Genomic DNA, 22,370 nt, shown 5'->3' on the forward strand with positions numbered 1-22,370 from the left:
TCTTTTCTAAGCTCCATATTCCAAGCCTTCATATCCTACCTATTTTCAGAGGCTGCATCTTCTAACTGGGGATGGTTGCCATGAAGTGATGAAAACCACAAATCTCAGTAATAGAAAGCTGGCATGAAGACAGATGCTAGATTCAACACACTGCACTGCCAGACTATAGGTGGACATCAGGTCAGCAGCTATATTTGAACACAGCTTCCAAAACTCTCCATAGAGCTTTACTCCTTTCAGCTAAGAAGGCCTAGTCATCTCTTCTATTTTTAAAATGAAAATTTCAGGAATTTAATGTAGAACAAATTATTGAAAGTTATTCATTTTTTTTTTTTATTCATATAGGTGACATACAATTTAAAAAAAATACAAGGTACTATTTAATGCTTCTGATGTTACTTCAGGCAATTAATCGATACTTCAGATAATGAGAAAAAACTGCATGCCCCATACACACACACAAATACAAGGATATACACTGCAGCATTGTTTATAACAGCAAAACAAAACAAAAGGTTAATCTAATTTCCCTTGCATGAGGATATGCTTAAATATGTCATGGTATATCCAGTCAGCTATCAGAAAAAAATGAGGTAGGTTTATTTTGTCACAGCAAGATGTCTACAATACAATTTTAAGAGACATAATTTATATACACACACTTACATGTATTTTACAAATTAGACTGTTACTCTTTAAAAAATAATCATAAAGAATAAAAGATTATGCACTTTTATATCTTTTTTGCAAAGTCGATTACCAAAAGAGGAACACAAAAGTGTCAAGTGCTTTTCTTTAAAACTAAGGGAAAACATTCTTATTTAAAAATAATCATGTTAATTTCTTAACAGCCTCTGGCTGAATATTTAGGAGAATACAAAACACAGGACAGGGTTTGGTATTTTGAAACTTTTTGCTATTTCTCCCCTTTTAAACTAGGTAAAATGCTTTATTATATTTTCATAAACCCTCAATACTATTTTGCTTTCAAGGGAGGCTCCTTGAAATTAGATCTGTGTCTATTAGAATTTTCAACAAGAAATAGGAAAAATTATTACCCATTAGGAAGCTGAAAGGTGTGAAGGAAAGAAGTCACAGTGAACCTGGATGATAACAGGAAGCTGAAAAAGTTCTTCTGTTTGACATACAAGAGCAATGGAGCATTTCTGTCTCACAAATGCAATTACAACTAAAGATTGGTAAGAGTAAGGAAGAACCTTAGATAAGATTCTCAGATAAGGACACTGAGGCCCAAACAGAGCTAGGATATTAAGGGATTCTTCCAATCATTCCCACTGCCACTCTCCATCTTGAGCTACCTCTTAACCTGCCCACATTTTCCTTCATACTCATGACAGATCTTGTGGAGAGAGTCAAGCCAGAGACAGTGGGCATGAAGAGCCAGAAAATCTGTCCACCCAGCTGCTTTTGGCTTTAATCTTGCGAACTGGGGCCACAGACAATTTGGCTACTGTGGGTTTTTCCTCATGAACACAGTCTCAAGTTCCACGATCATCTCCTTGGCAACAGAGTTTATCAGCATCTTTGTTGTCCCTCTAGAAAAGTGGTTCCAAACCTGGGTGATTATCCAAATCTTCTAGGGAGTTTAAAAAAAAAAATCAGATTCTTGGGCTCTACCCCTAGAACTTTTAAGTAGCAAAGGGAGGGAAGATACTATACGGAAATCTGAATTTCTCTTAAAGCATCCCAGGAAGAGCTAGTCTTTACTGATTCACTATCTGTGACTTAAGCTATCAGGATTTGCAAGAGGTGTGGTGGGGGAATGGAGATGAAGAATGCTGGGGGGGCGGGGGGAGGCGGGGAGGGGAGACAAGGCAGATATTGCTCCATGGGAAAAACAGGACTGGCTTCATGTGTATGTGAAATAGATGCTATGATCTGAGTTATGCTAAGAAAGCTCTGTTGCCTCAAATTCTCACTAGCTTTTTACAAATGCTGAAAATTCCACAATTGTGGTATCATTCCTTTGTTAAAGTTCTATAACTTGTTAAAATACAAATACCCCTTGGCACTCAACTGTTACCTATCCATGATGCAGCATTAATTTCTTTACTTCTTTTTAACAGGCCACCCAAACAAAGCAGGTTTATGGGGGGCACTCTATCCCTTGTTCTAAAAGGAAGGGAAGGAGTGCCAAAAAAAGGCCATGACTCAGGATTTTGCAGCCTGCCATGGGCTGGCCCTAGGGGCAAAATCTATGGAGCTGGTGGGGTGTCTGGGAGGAGACTTAGCCCACAGGAAATGTGAACCTTCGTTAGAAGAACCACCTGATGATGCACTGGATTGTCCCTTCTACCACACTAGCTTTGCCATTCTGTGACCTCCTGCTACACTCTTCAGCACCTGCTATATTGTTTCTTAATTATTTCACACGTATGCATTGTCTCTCTCCAGCCAGATGTAAGCTCCTTTGAGATCAGGAAGAACATATGGTTTCTCTTTCCTGACCTTGAGCACCTGGTTCAGCACTGAACAGGTGAAAGGTCCTCAGTAATACATTTACTGATCCGCCTCACCAGCTGGTAGTGGCAGCAGGAGAGAAACACTCCACTGCTGCCATCTCCTTAGGACCCTCCACTTCTGAGCACTGAACCTCATTAGCCTCTCAAGTTTTTCTCTTTTCAATTAACTTTCCTTCCCAAACTAAGATTCTTTCTTTAGTACAGTCTATTTTTGTGAGTTCCTCAAACATGTAATGACATGAAATTATCACTGAACATGTTTTGGTGAAATATCCTTGGACCCCAAATAAGTTTGGGGAAGCTGAAGCTTTCCTTGGATTGTGGTTGAAAATGGTCTTTGTAAAGAACAGAATTCGGAAATGTTGATCAAAAAAAACAAAGACTCAAATCTATAAAGACTAGCATTTCAACTTTGAAAAAATAACTAAATGGCTTCTATGCTACTTTCATTGTTCATGTTTAAAATATTTTATCATTAATCAAAAATCTATACCTAAACTTTCTTTTCTTAATTTGTAATTATTAAACATGAAAGGTGGGTAAGGCCCAGAAAAATCAACTATGTTCACACAAGCAGCTAATGCCAAATAGAGGTGGCTCTGTCTGCGTTTCCAGTTCTTTTAGAACACTTACCTGGCACCTCTCCTAAGAGAGGCAACAAAAACACTTCTGAGTGTCTAGATTCTAAAATACCTGGCTCTTTGAGTCAAGGTAATCTAATTTTACCGTGTGTATGTGTTTCACCATTTTTATTTCCTACTAGTTGGATGGAAGGATTTCAGTGCTTAGCCTCCATCCAATATGACAACTGATTTCAATATGAGGGAAAGAAATTCATGTGATTTTATTTCTAGATGGCCCATTTTATTTTTTAAAAGCAGTTAACCTACAACTGCTAATGTGGAATAATATCATTCTTTTTCATATCTCATATAATACCTGATTCCTAGGAGTGAAAATTGCCTAATCTGGCTTTATGGCACCTAGGGTGTCTAAGAAGGGTCAGAATTCTTATTTTAAAAAAAAAAAAAAAGATTTTTTTTTTTGATTTAGATATCGACTATGGTGCATGTTACAACAACTTTCACCCCATGAAATCACAGGGAATTCAACCCCAAGGAGGCCTCTGGATTTGTAACTCTTAGCTATGTGTCTCCATCATTCTTTTAGAGAAAAATACCCCATTGCGTAGTCACTTCATTTTGAGGCCACAATTAGTCATATATTCCAATTCCCTTCTCTGCCTTTTTATCCAAAGAAGTGACTGAGTCCTACACCTTGACTGGAGTGTGAGAGACAGATTTGCAAGGAAAAAAGCAATTACTTAAGTACTTAATAAATTACACATGAAGAATCTAGGGTTCAGGGGAATCAACCATTACTGAGTACCTACCAGGAAGATTTTTTTTTTTACCAGGAAGATTTAAGTAATTTGTGTAGGATTGCAGAAATACATGATAAAACTGAAATTTGAACCTCAGTTAGTCTCTAAAAGCCAAGCTTCTATCCTTTTGATCACACTGATACTGCCTTTCCACTGCAGGCAATTTTCATGAACAATCTAAATATCTCAAACTGGGGAATCTCAACTTCAAATACACCCAATTCCCGTAACTACTGTGATAGATTGCAAAATGATTCTTCGCTGCAGTCATTGCTCTGCAGTGTAGCTTAGCAACTCCTCCACCTCCTAAGTCTGAGCTGGCCTTGTAACTTGCTTTGATCAATAGAATATGGTGGTAACAGAACTGTTCCAAGCCTAGGCCTTAAGAAGCTTTGCATGTCTGCTGGTTCTTGTGGAACCCTGCTGCTACTAACTGAGCAAGCCCTGGATAGCCTGCTGGATGAGAAGACATGGCTCAGTCACCTTTCACTGCTGCAGCCAACCAGTCAGCTGACCACAGACCCATGAGAGAGCCTACCTAAGTTCAGCTGAGGCTGGCCCAGATCAGCAGAGCTGCTCAGCTGGCCTACAGACTCATGAGGAATAATAAACGGTTGTTATCTTAAACTCACCGTTTCGGAGATTCCATCCTCATTAGTATAGCAGTGAGTATCCCCCCTTGTCACATGGGAGACAGGGATTTGGTTCCCCGGCAAGAGGCCAAGGTCAACATCTTTTGAGCCCTGGTAGTACAGTAGGCAAGCGTTCAGCTGTTAACCAAAAGGTGAGCACTTTGAATCCACCAGCCACTCCTTGGAAATCCTATGGGGTGGTTCTACTCTGTCCTATAGGGTTGCCATGCGTTGAAATCGACTACAGCAACAAAAAAAAAATTTTTTTTTTTTTTTTAAGTTTCAGAGAGGAGTCCCTGAGTATAACAAATGATTAAGCACTTGACTCCTCACTGTAAGACTGGTGGCTACCCAGAGGCACCTCAGAAGGCCCGGTGATCTGCTTCCAAAAAGTCACAGCCTTGAAAATCCTATGGAGTGCAGTTCTACTCTGTACACATGGGGTTATGGCCATCAGTTGGAATTGACTCTACAGCAACTTGTTTGTTTTTTAAGTTTCAGGGTTCTCTGTTTAGAGCAAACACTGATGCAACCATCAGACAAATCCACTTTGAGTAGGCAGAGAAGGCGAAACAAAAAGTTGCTCCTGAGAGATGGGTCCTGGCAGCATGGAAAAGCATGTTGTAGTAAAATAAGAGAGATGTCCAACAAAACCGTAATTACTTGACTTAAATTTGCAAGACGAGATTGATCACATGACCTGGTCCGTTCATTTAAGAATTTTCAAGGGGTTTCCGTATGTGTAATAATAATTTAGGTATGAACACATTATGTGTTTGAAAATCCACCTCAACAAAGCAAAGCCCTTTTAATTGTCAGATTAAATTCATATCGAATCACAGAAAAAATAGCTTAAAAAAAAAAGTTCTTCTAAGAGGCAGAACCTTTGCATTCTAATATAACTTGCAAAGACTTAATAGTCTCTCTAGAAGACGCCAAAGATATGTAAGGAGATCAGACAGCTTAAGCAATTAATTCATTTGCTACCTAAGAATTTATCAAGACATGAGAGGCTTGCTTTTTTCATCCAGTTATTCTAAGTAACCTTAAGTTCCTGAAAAGTTCAAATAGTGGAAGAGGGACTTTGCATAGAGGAATTTTTTTTTTTTAGTGGGGAGGAAAAATGACAAGGAAGGGGAAACACTTGTTTTGACAAAACATGCACCACACATGCATTTTTCAGTTCCTCTTCAAACCTATGGCCAAAATATACATCTAATTATTATACCAGCAGTTACAGTGTCCATTACCTTAACTTTGAAAGTTAAGATTATAATGAAGCCAGTTTGACAACTATCAATGAATGGAAAAGGCTTATGAAACAGGGTGGTATGGCACAGTAGACAGAATTCTCAAGCAGGAACCTCTGCCATTAAGGAACTGTCTAATCTTAGTCACATCACTAAAAATAACAGCTAACATTCCATGAGTGCTTTGTATGTGCCAGACACTGTGATACACAGACTGCATGCAGTACCTCACCGTGCCCATTTTAAAGGCGAGGAAACAGGATTTATAAGGTTAGGAACTTGTTCAAGGTCACACAGCTATTAAAGTCAGATTCATACCCAAGGAATCTGACTGCAGAGTCTTATTTCTTACCCACAACACTGTACTAATTGTACTTGGCCTCAGTTTGCTCATATGAAAAGTGAGGACTAGATATCGAGAATGGCTCCAGTTGGGATTCTAAGATAGTGACAGGAGCATAGCCCTTAGTGATTTGTTTTTTGGCGCAGTGATGAAGATTGACACTTTTCCTCAAAAAGGATTGCCTCTGAGGTACATACTAACACTAATTCTATTTCTCTGGTTCTATACAGATACAGAAATGGTAAGGCTAGTTAAGGAAACAAGTCTACTCTCTACAGTCACCTTGGTTAGTCCCCCACCTCCCAGCAAAAGTCTGGCTGCCCTTAGGCTTCCTCTTGGTGTGATTACAGAGAAATGTGGAGGACAGGAGAAACGCAGGAATGGAAGGAAGAAAAGGAAAGGAAAGGGGATAAGTTTATTAACTTTTTTCAGGGTATAATTTTACTGAAGTCAATGAATACATGGTATTTTTGTAAATTCTGAAGAGGAAACTGTTAAATAACTAAACAAGCAAATTGATAGACTATCCCTGTAATACTCACATGCATTCAGATATGCTTCCTTGGGTAAGGGTAGTAGTTGTTGTTAGCTGTTGTCGAGTTGAGTCTGACTCATGGCAAGACCAGGGTAGAGCTGTATGACACTGTGCATACCCCAAGCCATCCGCGGGTTCTAAGTATTTATGTGGCTACTTGCTATGTGTCACTCGGCATATGAGTTGTGGTGGAAAGAAGAAGGGAGAGGGAAAACGTAGAAAAACAATTCGGAGACTACTAAAGTGATAAGAGTTTAAACTAGGTGTGTGGCCAGTTTTTTTCTGTTGCACTAGTTTCTCAGGGAACAGAAACTCAATTCCTTCCTGGCTTCTAGCCTTTTTCCTTTACTCAGGGTCTTTGTGGTCTCAGAGTGTGTTTCTTATTATGCGATTTAATATCTTAACCTAAATTTCAAAGACTGATTAGGCTCTCAAACTTAGAAGTTTCTTTTTGCCTTTTTAAAAATTATAATCACTAGTCACTGTTGTTGTTCCATTCAGGATTTCACTAATTTCCCTGGCTTTGACTCTTTTTTTTTTTCTTGGAGAATGTTTTCATGTTTGAAGGACTGGCTTCGACAACACTCACTCATATTTATGAAATTCGGTTCTTTCTCTTCTACTCTAGTTGACTTGATGGCATAAACTACTCCCTCTCCATCCCATTCTAAGAATGCTATCTCTGAATCCTCCAGCTATTCATTCAGTATCATTTGTGGCTGCTCCCTCTGGATGCCTTCCAAAGCCCTGTCCTTGGTCCTCCCTCTTTTTTTTTTTTTCTGAGCACGAAAGCAGTTCACTCTTAAATGACCTCATCTGATTTTCTTGCTTTAGCTAGTAACTACTTACCTTGCATTTTCTCTTTTCTGTGAATGTCTTTGCCATAGTAAGTTGAACTCAGTAAAAAAGATAAACATCCTACTAACTTTCTGAATTACCGCTCTAGACTATAGATAGAAAAAGTCAAAACTACACATAGAGTAAGATACACAACTCTAAAATACAAATAAGATGAAGAGAGATACTTCAGAAATTCAGACAAAAATAAGGCACTTCTCCTCACTTGGAATATTCATTGATTACATGCACATTTATGCAAAAAATAGGCAAATCAACGTCTTGCCGGTCTTTCTAGTTAAGTCAATAAAAATGCACACATTAGACTCATTTGCCAGAATAATCTCAACTCTTATACAAGTGAAAAACATGAAAAAGAAAGCTTCTGCTACAAAATGTTCTACTTTGAAAATTTCCTACAAATTACACTACTACCTTGAGCAAGATAACAAAACAAAACCTCAAATCCTTCATTTCCAAGCTCTAGTTACCCTAATTTGTTTCATGGTAAATGCACCAGAGTTGTTCCAAGAAACTCTGAAAAGCAATCTATTTCAAAACCTTAGAGCAAATTTAAAGACTGACAACAATTGAAATACATTTTCTTGATGCACATTTTCTCTCTTAAACATAAGCACTTTTAAGTCCTAAGAATGACTTCCTATCTGGGGAAGGCAACCTGGGCTATATTACCCTTCTGAGTGATATTCACTATCTGCTGTCATTTCCTTTCTTTGGAAAGACGAGAAGTACTATTCATTCCCAAACAACTTCTAGGTTTATGTTAAGTTTTGTTTAGTCATGTATCCAGCATGTATTTATTACTGTCTTAGTATGTGCTAGACACTGTTCTAGGTGCTGGGATAGAGCAGCAAGCACGGCAGACAAGATCACTGCTCTGGTAGAGCTACATTCTAGCAGAGGAGCAGATAGACACAAATAATCAATTAGCTATATAATGTCATGGATAACTGTGTGTGGAAGATGTTACTGTTTCATATAGAGGAGTCAGAGAAGGTCTCTCTTGTGGAGTTGAAATTTAAGTGGCAACCTAAATAAAGTTAGAGAGTGGGCTATGTAGATATCTGGGGGAAGAACATTTCAGGAAAAATTCCTCAGGTTTGGGCTCATACATTGGGAAGTCTAGAAAGAGAACTATGATTCTCCTAGAGAAAAAGGGCATACTCTTAGGTGACTAGAAGAAAAAAAAAATGTTTTACACCGGCGTGCATAACCTGGGGTATATACATTAAGGCTGAAAATCATGTTTTCTCCTTATCTTGTATTACATAATGTCTAGGAGAACAGTATGTACATATTGGTGACTGAAGTCTTCTGTTGGTTCATTCCTAACTACTCAGTCCTCACCTAGTCAGCTCATTTTCCCCAGCTTTTCATTCCTCTGTCTCAGACTCCTTGCCTACTCCCTTTTGTTATTCCCATTTAGCCACGCACTTTCCTCCATAAAGTTTCAGTTCCTGAGAAGTTTCACATCCTTTAAGTGCAATTTTAAAAAGCAAGTTGGGGAGGAGGAGAATACGAAGATCACCAGAAGGTCTCCAGACTGCTCTCTGTGAGGGTGGGATTTTTATGTTCTTCATCTCTATGTGCACAGTGCCTAGCTCAACAAATGTTTCTGCCGTGAGTGCAGCTGGATGGATTTCTGCTACCACCTCATCAACCTCCCACTTCATCCATCTCAAGAATTCCTGTCCTAGAACATGCCTTTCCAGCTCTTCCATTTATTAACACAATAATGTAGCTAGGCTGCTTATATATTTCCCAGTGTTCATATCATACAGAAACACATACCCAAAGAAAAAACTCACTGCCATCAAGTCGATGCCAACTCATAGCAACCCTACAGGACAGAGTAGAACTGCCCCATGGAGTTTCCAAGGAGCGCCTGGTGGATTTGAACCACCAACCTCTTGGTTAGCAGCCGTAGTACTTAACCACTACGCCACCAGGGTTTCCACAGAAACACACAGGCATACAGAAATCAAATTCAGTCAGTCACAAGAACTAGAATTTAGAACTTTCATTTCTTTTTCTTTTATTGTGCTTTAGGTAAAAGTTTACAGCTCAATTTTCCATACAAAAACTTATACACATATTGTTATGTGACCCTAGTTGCAATCCCTATAAAGTGGCAGCACACTCCCCCTTTCCACCCCGCGCACGTTTCTGTGTCCATTCAACCAGCTCCTGTCCCTTTCTGCTGTCTCATCCCACCTCTAGACAAGAGCTGCCCATTGAGTCTCCTGTATCTACTTGAACTAAGAAGCACACTCTTCATGAGTATTATTTTATGTTTTATAGTCCAGTCTAATCTTTGTCTGAAGTGTTGGCTTCAGGAATGGTTTTAGTTCTGGATTAACAGAGACTCTGGGGGCCATGTCCTCTGGGGTTCCTCTAGTCTCAGTCAGACCATTAAGTCTGGTCTTTTTACATGAATTTGAGCTCTGCACCCCACTTTTCTCCTGCTCTGTCAGGGACTCTCTGTTGTGTCCCATCAGGGCGGTCATTGGTGGTAGCTCATTTCCTTTTTCTATGGGTTTCTTTGCTCTAATTTTTCTCTCTGGCATCACTTATTTACTGTTTTCTCTTTTAAGTATGTTTGTTATACCCCCAATGCACCGTGCAGCCCTGTTAAATGACAATACCAATTAAAGGATCACTCACTCCTAATATACTGAATTAGAGATAACCTTCACCTTTTTTTCCTTACCATCCCTTTAGAATAGTTCTTCTTGGATTGTATTAAAAATTCAGCACCCACAGACTGCTCTAACACCAGCCCATGATATGTGCTTGGTGATTAGAAACAAGCATTTGCTCCTTAATGGGAAAATCTGCCAGCCTCCTAGCTAACAGCACAAACTAGGGGATTCTAAGGCTAACAGAATGAAAAATAAAACCAAAGTTAGCAGTAAAGAACACTGGCCACACTATGATGGCTCTTTACCCCCCCTTCTTAACTATCAGAACTGTTATAAATTATCTTTTGGGGATAAAGAGTATTTGAGAAAAAAAAAAAAAAAAGCAGGCTGTTTTTAAACACAAACAACAAACCTAAAGTTCTTAAGCAAGCTATGCTTACAAAGAAATTTCAGTACTAACAGAATGGCTACAAATGGTATATTCTATTTTTAGTGCCACTCCATGTATCTTCATGATTTCCAAGGTCAGGATCCATTCCAATCATAGCATTTTACAAATAACAACACAACTAAGTACAGAAAATAACACTGACAACTAAAATTCACGTGAATTTTTAAAATTACTTTCACTAAGAGCAGAAATTTTCTTCTCAGATTTTAAGTAGTAAACATGTGAATTTCATAGTGCAGCTGTAACTCTCAAACTATTTTATACCCATAGTTTTTCTGTACCTGAGTTGTTCTTTCCATAATAACTGTCAGATTGTTAATCACCAGCCCCCTGCTACCACCAAATTCCCTTCAAGTCCGAGGCAAAGGCAGCCCCACTTTACTTGAACATAAAATAAACACTATAAAAAATTAGACTTAGGTTGAGTAATCCCTACCTTTTCTGTAATATGTCAAGAAAAGGAAATATTCAAGCTGTTAGCAAAAAATCCCTGGGAGCTTATAGAAAATACAGATCTGAACTTCACCACAGAGCATCATCTATTTCAGATTAGTCACCCTGAGAGTCTACGCACATATCCCAAGGATACTCAAAACACTTTTAAACATCTTTAGAAATACCTACATGGGTCTTTTAAATATCAAAATCCAAAAATCCATTGTCATTGAATTCCAACACATAGCAACCCTATAGGACAGAGAGCTGCCCCACAGGATTTCCAAGGCCATAATCTTTATGGAAGCAGACTGCCACATCTTCACCCCCTGGTGCAGCGGTAGGTTTGAACTGACAACCTTTCGGTTAGCAGCCAAGTGTTTAACCACTGTACCACCAGGGCTCCTTTCTTTTAGATAACTTCGACAAAAAACAAATGTTATGATCTGAGAGAGGATTAAATTTCCAAATTTCTAGAAATATTTAAATCATTTAGAGTCCCATAAATAAGGTAGGTGATCAAGATAAGGAATAAACAGTTCCCAGTTAAGCAAGAACATTTAGGTGTTACTATTGGTTTTTTAATAGTATAATGGGTAGACCTGGTGGCACAGTGGTTAAGAGCTATGACTACTAACCAAAAGGCCAGCAGTTCGAATCTATCAGCTGCTCCTTGGAAACCCTATGGGACGGTTCTACTCTGTTCTGTAGGGTCACTATGAGTCGGAATCAACTTGACGGTAGCGGGTTTGGTTTTTGTTTTTTATAGTGTAATGGGAATCCTTGTGTCTTAGTGGTTAAAAGCTCATCTGCTACCAAAACATCAGCAGTCTGAATCCACCAGCTGCTCCTTGGATATCCTAGACTCTGTCCTATAGGGTCACTATGAGTCAGAATCAATGGGTTTATAGTATACTGAGTCCAATTTCCTCTTATGGCTTATAAGTGGCTCTGAGGGCAATTTCAAAAGAGGAGTAATATATATAACCTTACAAGGTGAACACTTAGAATTACAGCACTCATTTTGGTATTTCTATTTAAAAGAAATCAATCTATTTTAGTCATATTTTGTCCTCAGTAAACCTAGTTGGGTTCCAGATAACAAGCTTCACATAAAATTCTAACTAAATTTTGTGAAGTTTCCCTCTAAGAAAGCTCAGTAAGTTATGTTTTACACTGGTATGATTACCAATTTAAACCACCATTTAGCTTGTTTCTCTACTTGATTATTAAAAAAAGAGATTTATAATTTGGTTTAACCCATCGAATCTGTTTTACTGAAATGTTTTTACCCACTTGAACAATAAAAAAAAGGTAGTAAATATAGCCAAATAAGTTTTATAATCATCCCAAATTTATACACTTAGGAAAAAATCTGGTATCCAATATAGTCAGTAGTTCTTTTTCATACAGCTTTGCTAAATATATGTGAAAAGGTTCAAAAGCTGCTAATGTGACTCTCATTTTCAGGCAAATTAAAATTTCTTAGTGACAAAATCTTTGCTGCCTGACCATGTAAGAACAGCAGACTACAAAACAGGTAGAGGATATTCTAGCATTAGACAATCATACGATAATAATGTGGTTGAAGTTATCTATGTGGCTATCAAATGTAGATGGCATACCTAATATGTAACAAAAAAATCTACTGAAAAGCTGTGTTGAAGGAGCCGAACAAAATACCAAAACCGAAAATATTTCAATGTTAACTTGGCACTTGAAGACGTTAAGTACAGCAGTCTTTATGAAACTGGGATCTGTGACCCTTCAGGAAGTACACATAGCAGACACGGAAAAATTCTTAGTGGTTGATGAATAGAAAATGCCTACACCACAGCCATAGATGTCGTAATGTACTTAGCCAATGAGGCTGACACTCTTCTGAGCTGAGTAGGCTTGGCAGAGCTTTAAAAGTTCCACCTTGCATTTTTATAATGCTTTTTAATTTTCAGAGTAAACACATGCACAAATCCTGCCAGGCAAAAGTGGGTGCTATCACTATCTTTTTATCACTATCTTACAGAAATTGGAAATGTGACAGAAATCAGTAAGTAACTACACAAATACACACAGGAATATGTAGGCTTGACCCCATTTCTCCTTTACACATTGGGTTTAAAAATTCACGGTTGACAAAATATTAAAGATCCCAGAAAGAACACAACAAATATTAAGTATTGCCCTACAGATAGGAATTACGTTTTCCTGGCTATTCCTTTATGGGTTTTTTGTTTTGTTTTGATTCCTTTATTTTTCTCTCTAAATGTCTCAAAAATTTTCCACCTGTAAAATTAAAGAATATCTGCCTTCTGTCCTCTATACCAAACCAAAACCAAACCCAGTGCCGTTGAGTCGATTCCGACTCATAGCGACCCTGTAGGACAGAGTAGAACTCCCCCATAGAGTTTCCAAGGAGCGCCTGGAGGATTCCAACTGCCAACCCTTTGGTTAGCAGCCATAGCACTTGACCACTACGCCACCAGGGTTTCCTGGATATTGCCAAAATCACAAACTTAATATACAGACAAGAGTAAAAATCTTTATAGGACTGTTAAGATGTTTAAATGAGATGAATGCATGGAAAGTGCTTTAGCAAAGTGCTGCCACATACGTGTCATTGTTGTTGTTAGGTGCCGTCTAGCCGGTCCCGACTCATAGCGACCCTGTGTACGACAGAACGAAATGCTCCACCATCCTCACGATTATTGCTGTGTTTGAGTCCCCTGTTGCAGCCACTGTGTCAATCCATCTCACTGAGGCTCTTCTTCTTTTTCACTAACCCTCTACTTTACCAAGGATGATGTCTTTCTCCAGGGACTGGTCCCTCCTGATAACATGTCCAAAGTATCTGAAGCAAAGCCTCGACAGCCCTGCTTCTAAGGAGCATTCTGGCTGTACTTCTTCAAAGACAGATTTGTTCGTTTTTCTGGCAGTCCGTGGTATATTCCATATTCTTCACCAACACTGTAATTCAAATGCATCGATTCTTCATCAGTCTTCTTTTTTTTACTGATCAGCTTTTGCAAGCATATGAGGCGACTGAAAATACCATGGCTTGGGTCAGGCACACCTTAGTCTTTAAGGTGACATCTCACTTTTTAACACTTTAAAAAGATCTTTTGCAGCAGATTTGCTCAATGCAATACATTGTCTGATTTCTTGACTGCTGCTCCCATGGCTGTTGATTGTGGATCCAAATAAAATGAAATCCTTGACAACTTCAGCTTTTTCTGTTTATCATGATGTTGCTTATCAATCCAGCTGTGAGGATTTCTGTCTTCTTTATGTTGAGGTATAATCCATACTGAAGGCTGTGGTCTTTCATCTTCATCACTAAGTGCTTCAAGTTCTCTTCACTTTCAGGAAGTAAGGTTGTTTATCTGTATATTGCAGGTTGTTAACATGAGTCTCCCTTCAATCCTGATGCCAACTTCTTCATATAGTCCAGCTTTTCAGATTTGTTCAGCATACAGACTGAATAAGTTTGGTGAAAGGATACAACCCTGACCTACACCTTTCCCAATTTTAAACCAGCTGTATCGCCTTGTTCTGTTTGAATGACTGCCTCATGGTCGATGTATAGGTTCTGCATGACCACAATCAAGTGTTCTGGAATTCTCATGCTACACATCATTATCCAAAATTTGTTATGATCCACACAGTCAAATGCCTTTGCATTATCAATAAAACACAGGTAAACATCTTTCTGGTATTCTCTGCTTTCAGTCATAATCCATTGGACATCAGCTATGATACCCCATGTCCACTTCTGAATCTGGCAAGAATTTCTGGCAGTTCCCTGTCGATGCACTGGTAAAAATTTTTTTAATTATCTTCAGCAAAATTTTACTTGCATGTGATATTAATGATACTGTTTGACATTCTGCATTCTGTTGGATTACCTTTCTTGGTATTGGTACAAATATGGATCTCCTCCAGTATGTTGGCCAGGTAGCTGGTCTTCCAAATTTCTTGGAATAGACGAGTAAGCGCTTCCCACATTGCATCCATTTGTTGAAACATCTCAACTGATATTCCACCAATTCCTGGAGCCTTGCTTTTCATCAAGGCTTTAGTGCAGCTTTGACTTCTTCCTTCAATATCATCAGTTCTTGATCATATGCTACTTCCTGAAATGGCTGAACATCAACCAACTCCTTTTGGTACAGTAACTCTGTATTCCTTCCACCTTCTTTTGATGCTTCCTACATCTTTCAATATTTTGCCCAGAAAACAAAATAAAATCCGTTGCTGTCAAGTCTTTTCTGACTCATAGAGGCCCTGTAGGACAGAGTAGAACTGCCCCCATAGGGTTTCCAAGGCTGTAAATCTTTATGGAAGCAGACTGCCATATCTTTCACCTGCAGAGCGGCTGGTTGGGTTTGAACCGCCAACCTTTTGGTTAGCAGCTGAGTGCTTAACCACTGCACCACCAGGGCTCCTTATTTTGCCTATAGAATCCTTCAATATTGCAAGTTGAGGCTTGAATTTTTTCTTCAGTTCTTTCAGCTTGAGAAATGCTGAGCGTGTTCTTCCCTTTTGGTTTTCTAACTCCAGGTCTTTGCGTATTTCATTGTAATACTTTACTCTGTCTTCTCGATTCTACCTTTGAAATCTTCTGTCTGGCTCTTTTACTTCATCACTGAGTATGTAAGTACTCAATCATTATTACGGAAAAAAAAACTTTTGAAAATTTATAGGAAAAGAATAGGGACACTGTATTTTTCAAATCTAAACTAGTCAATGTAACTTTTGGCTGCTCTATGTCAATCAAGCATTTGTTTCAGTTTCTAGAAGAGACCCAGATATTAAGAGAAGCCTGCTGAGGAGCTTAGCTAACCAAGAATTAGGATATTCTATCTGGCTGCATCGCTTACTAGTTATGTGATCTTTCCCTAAACAATTTCCATGGGTCTCATTTTTTCAACTCAAAAAATGAGAGGGTGGGGAATGGATGAGCTCTCAAGTCCCTTTAAGCTCTAATCTAAAATGACTACACCTAAGAGCAAGCTCTGAGAACTCAAGAGCCCCACCTCTTGGGCTCTAACCACAGCAGTATTTACACATTATTTCCTATGTGCTACAACAAACTACATTATTTTAAATCCTTCTCTTAGGAAAATATCAAATCACATTTCATTCTTTGTCTTGTTTTGGAAAAATATCAAAGAACTTTGCATGCCATTCCCTACCCCAATTGTCTCTTCACTAAAGTGATAGGCTAATAAGATTGTAAAATTTTAGAAACACACACACATACACACAGGTGTTTTGGAAACAATTCAGACACACTTGTAAAAAAATTATTTTTGACTCCAGAACACCTAATTACCCAAGGTCGTAGATTGGCTCAGCTCAGCGTTAAAATCCAGGTCTCCTGATTTTTAGAATAGTGCTTTTCTAATATTGGAAAATTAAGTGGAAGGTATATAAGAGTAGAAAAAAAAGTACCTAAATCTGCAATTTAAACCATCTTAAAATGAAAGACGCTCTTATGCCAATCACTAAAAAGCAAAACATTTTTTAAAAATAACAAAGTAAAACAGCATCCATAACAAAGCAGTAGCAATTTAACGTTCAACATGTGATGATCATAAGGTCATAAGTCACTGCACTGTCCCAACCAGCATGAAACAATAAATCACGTACTAAATTGGATATCATTTCACAACAGCTTTCAAAATCTGGCTGTCAAATATACTTTCATAATATAAAAAAAATAGCCATCGTTAAATATTATTGTGGACAATTATGAAATCAACTAGAATAAAGGCTAATTTTATCGTAAAAAGAAATAAGTTAACATTTATTGCAATGAACTATCACCCTGGTCGCGTATAGAGGTTACAAGCTTCGGCTGCTAACCAAAAGGCCGGCAGTTCACATCCACAGGCACTCCTTGGGAAACTCTATGCGGCAGTTCTACTCTGTCCTATAGGGTCTCTATGAGTCAGAATCAACATGACAGCAGTGGCTTTTACAAAAATTTTTTATATATCCTAAATACTGCATACTTATTAAAAGTCAGAACTTCACATTATCAGTCACAAAAATAGAAATTTAAGATAATATGCTAAACGTCTACAACTAATTATTATCATTAAACTTCTCCCCGTATACATTTTTTGGTGCCCTACAGTGTGAATTGGGCTGGGACAGTGTGAATAAAAAAATTATAAAATATGAGGTACTTTCACCAAACTTGCTGCATTATAGACACTACTGATTTTGTTGAAACTTGCTGAAAGAGACCAAACATTTTAAAGCACTCAAAATTAATACTCAGGCTACCGAGAAAGTAGGTTTAAACATACAGCTCTACCAGGATACATCATTAATATTTAAACTAGCCCGGAGATAAAATTAGGGGATGACATACTTCCATTCAGAGTAATTGGCTTTAAAGAATATATTGCAATATAAATAGCTTAAATTACATAGTACATTCTACATATGTACTATTAAATAAGAATTTTATTTCTTCAAATCCAGCAGAAAAACACACCACCTGTGGGAATATATTATTAAAGAAAGGGGTTGTACTCCACAGATGACAATGTATGTAAAAACACACAAGCAAACATAAAGTGGATATGTCAACATAAGACATCATCGTTATTTCAACTGTATTGAAGCCATTAGATTTTCATTGAGTAAACAGCAGCTTAAGTAAAAAATGGGACAAATATAAACATGATCTTAGCTGAAATAACCTAGAAAAAATTCAAATGTTCATTCCACCTTTTCTTGGTAATAACACATAGCAAAAGACAACAACAAAACTCTACAAACAATTACGGGTTCCCTTGCCACGATTAGCTTTAGATTTTTACTTCAAATGAAAGAAACTAAATTGTAATCCTGGTTGGTGCACTATATAAACATAGTCCCAAATTTCTCTCTCCTTAGTCCTCTGAATTCATGTCCCACCCAACCCACCCACTGTCACCGAGTCAATTCTGACTCATAGCTACCCTACAGGACAGAGTAATGCTGCCCTGTAGGGTTTCCAAGGCTGTAAATCTTTACAGGAGCAGACCGCCACATCTTTCTCCCCTGGAGATGCAGACTTTTTGGTCAGCAGCAGAGCAATTTAACCACTGTGCTACCAGGGCTCTTTGAATTCATGTCAGTTAACCCAAATTATTGTTTTTGGAATTGTTCTTGATAGTTCCATGTTTATCTTCCACTAGTCCACACACCTCTATTGCTCTTCCCTTAACCCTTGCCTACTCTTGGAACATTAATTCTCAACTCCACTAGAAACCCTGTATTTAAGAGACATTTGTGATGGTGTTGGGAAACAAAGAAGGCAATCTGTCAAAACTATTTGGGGAGGGAGCGGGAGGGCTGAAATAATTCTACAACTATGAACTACTATAAAATTATATATTTTTAAATGTGCCTTAATATGTAAACTGGGGGAAAAAAACCCATTAAAATTCACATTCACGCACAGTTCAAAGGAAAAGGATTCACTTAACAGGCCTTTTTTTTAAGCTGAAGTTCTCTGTAGGAATATTTTTTATTTATTTGAAAAATACAAAGCCCAAGACAAAAAAGCCAGAAGAAAATGAGAGCAGATGCCAGTAAGTGCTACAGAAATAAGGAGTGTATAGGCTTTAAACCCTTACAGAAGGGTTATAATTTTTTTTTTTCAGTTACAGCTTACTTCAAACAAAACATTTCTTGAAAACTCTTTATGCAATGGGATTCACCAATATCTATTTCCTACGACTAAGAAATGCGGAAGTACACAATTACTTTGGATGAAAATATTACCAGATGTCCTCAGAAAGGTAAACGCTATTCAGAACAAATCTTATTTTGCCTATTTAATGTACCCACAGAGATAAGAGTACATATGAGAACTCACTGTCAATTAAAATTAGGTGTAGTCATTAAAGTAAGAAAAAGTATGTAAGTTTCAAAAACTATGTCCCAGATCTATTCTAAACCTATGTAAATTAAGATTTCTTCACAAAACTAGGCTATTTAAATCACCTGTAGGCCAGAGCAGATTAAGACTTATGTAAGCAACCAATTAATGCAGATGTTCTGGCTTTCACATCAGGCACTCATCCTGAAATAAACCCCTATGATCCAACTCTCCTTCACTAAAGTCTCAAAAGGCCCCTAGAGGGATCTCTACCCACATATTAATTTCACTATTAATTCAATTTGTATTTCACCTACATGTATGGAAGATGCTTCTCAGAATAAGTCTTTCATAAAATGTCTAAATATTCAATAATACATTGAAAGTGGTCTGGTTAAAATATCTGTAACACTAATAGGCAGAACCAAAACATTATGACTATAAATTGTTATTAATTATAAAAAATATAATTCATTAGCCAGAGAAATATCACAAGAAGTAATTTCAATAAAATCTGACAACATGTAGGTCATATACTTCTGTATCAGAGTCATTCCGTACTAAACAGAGACATTTGAATACAGGGTTGTCTTTTTTTTTTTTTTCCTTTTACTAACAATACAGACAACAAGATATAGGATTAAAAAAAAGAAAAAGTACCTTACATGATCACAGAACAAGAAATATCCATGAAAAATCCCCTTTAAAATATTTAGAAATCACTTCATATAAATGAATTTCAGAAACATTAAGCTTAAAAGATATTTAAACAGCCACTGCTAAAACCTTTGGAAGAAAAAAAAAAGTATCCATTTAAAAAGGTATAAATCATAAAATCTCTTCTTTATGGCCCCTTTCTTTCTGAGAAAACATTCAATATGATGATGATAATTACAAAAAAAAATTGAGTGGGGCAGAATTTGCTTCACTCATTCTGTTTGTACATGTCTTCAATTTCATTACTTTCATAAAATTAGACACACCCACAATTAATAATGAGAGATGTTAACGTCTACGTAAATTCTAGTAACTTCATTAAATGCCAATCGTCAGAGCCCTGAACTCCATCTAAACTTAACAAGTTCATCGGACATCCTTCTTTCTCTGCATTAATCCTGCCATCAGGAAGCAGTCAACTTTTTAACACTAGAAGTTTCAACATAATAAAAAAAAGAAATCTCTAACTTCACCTGAAAACATTTATTTCTCTTTGCCTCTTTTCAGTGAAACAATGTTAAAAATCAAATTATGCAAAAATGTGCTTTTATCAATACGACAAATTTATGCTAAACTTACTGAATTTCAGCATTTAAAGGAGTATTAAGTCAGAATGGCTAGTTCATTTTATTAAGGGATAGATTTGAGCAGCCGTAATATTTGTTTTACTGTCCATAAGCTTAAGCCTTAAAAAGAAAATGCTTTACCATGACTGATGATAATATTCATAATTTTGCGGTCTAATATGACAAGTGGATGTTGTGGTGCATTGACACATTTGAAGGATTCTCCTTTCCCCCCAGAGCATAGGCTTTGTTTTACGTATTCTGAGAAAAAACAATGGTAGGTGGCATTTTTTAAAGTCAGACATATTATAATTTATACTTTTTTTTAATTTAAAAAGAATGCAAGTGAAATTATTAGTGGCATTTAATATTTTTATCTCTGAAGTCAGAAAATCAGTATTCAATCCAGGTGTGGTGTCAACATGTTGATTTATTTGCTGATCACTGAGGGTCAACGGTCACAGCTAACGTCTGGCTAGACCCACTCAACATATAGAGAAAGCAACCAATTTGAGTTACATTGCACTGTTTGGAAACAATAGACTAATTCAGTGATGGTTAGAAAGGAATACTGTTTCAATTTGTTTGGAAGAAGCTTTGTCCTGGGTAATCATAGTTCCCAATGCTAAAGTAACGAATGCCAGAGGTATAACATCTTCAAACATTACCAAATGATCCTATACAATGTACTACGCCTTTTCATTAGGACACAGACTAGATTTTCATTCTAAATCACACACTGGTATAAAAATAATCATTTCATGGGATAGTAAAGAATGTCTAAAGAGCCACATCATCATTGCTTTGCCTACTTTCATATGGAATATGTGAAGACACTTTATATGTCATATCAAAACCCAGTGCCATCAAGTCAATTCCAACTCATAGCGACCCCACAGAACGGAGCAGAACTGCCCCACTGGGTTTCCAAGGCAGTAAATCTTTACAGAAGCAGACTTCCACATCTTTCTCCTGAGGAGCAGCTGGTGAATTCGAACTGCTGATCTTTTGGTTAGCAGCCAAGTGCTTAACCACCGCACCACCAGGTCCCCTTATATGTCATAAACTGCAGCGTCAAGTTAATTCCAACTCATAGCAAACCTATGTCATAAAGTACTGTAAAAGTTTAAAGTATTGAAATTATCTTTAATGATTTAAGGGTAAGTATTTTTTATGTTCTATAGGGTCACTGAGTTGGAATCGACTCGACAGCAACAGAAGTATGTTCATCTAAGCCTTAGGCTCCATAACCCAGATTTTATAGGGCTTCAAAAGTTCATAGTGAATGGAAAATGATGTGTCTTATTCTATGTCTCTTTTATAGTATGAAAAACTGAAAACAATACCGTGGGGATTACCAAGACAAAACGCATTCATAATCCCCCAGTGTTTCCTAAGATGTATTATTTTTCTCTATACATGTTTTATAAATCAATTTAATAGTTGCCTGCAGATAGCTTAGTCAAACCAACTGTATTTGCTCTTTTAAGAGAACGAAACACTCTCAGTCATGAATTCCACTGCCAAAAAGTTTAAGATTGAAAATGTTAAAACACAGAATGTCTTTTAACATTTAATATACAGCTGCTTATGCAATAAAAAACATCTCAAATCTCCATATTAAATACATTTTAAATCTTCGATTCACAAAGAAAACAATAAAAAGTCCAAATAGCATTCTTTTAAATAAAAAATAATTATGATTTATGCAATAGATTAGCATGGTAGTTTATATATTATAAAGACACACAAGAACTAAAGATTTTTCATTTGAGAAGACACAAGTCTTTCAGAGCAAAACCTAAGTCTAAATTTTCTCCCAACAACAAATGTTTCTACTTAAAGAAGAACAGAGTCACCTCAGTGTTAGAGTATCTTAAAAGAGAACTTAAGTGACTAGTTAATGGGAACAATGAACAGCACTAACATTTAGGAAAGAAACTAATTGGTTATGTACAGATAGATCAGTGTGTTTACTATGCCTTCTTTCAAAAAACCACTGATCAGTCAATCTCATAACTCTACAACCCACATTTTTATCTTTTCCTTTATACTCAAAATGGATATACAGCCCTAACAGTCACCTAAATTGGGGACGGGGGTAAGGGATAGAGAACGCCTACCAACACATACACCTAAATTACAGAATTTTTTTTTTTTCTGGTAATTCCATTTTAATAGACCTTTTTGAGGGC

At 37.2% G+C, this 22,370-nt stretch overlaps 1 protein-coding gene across 7 annotated transcripts in view; it reads right to left on the bottom strand.

The window, feature by feature from the left end:
- Positions 1-22,370, bottom strand: part of NR3C1 (nuclear receptor subfamily 3 group C member 1) — a 117,760-nt gene that overhangs the window by 88,784 nt on the left and 6,606 nt on the right. The window lies entirely within an intron of this gene.

Source organism: Elephas maximus, chromosome 2 (assembly GCF_024166365.1).
Source record: "Elephas maximus indicus isolate mEleMax1 chromosome 2, mEleMax1 primary haplotype, whole genome shotgun sequence".
Taxonomy (NCBI): Eukaryota; Metazoa; Chordata; class Mammalia; order Proboscidea; family Elephantidae; genus Elephas; species Elephas maximus.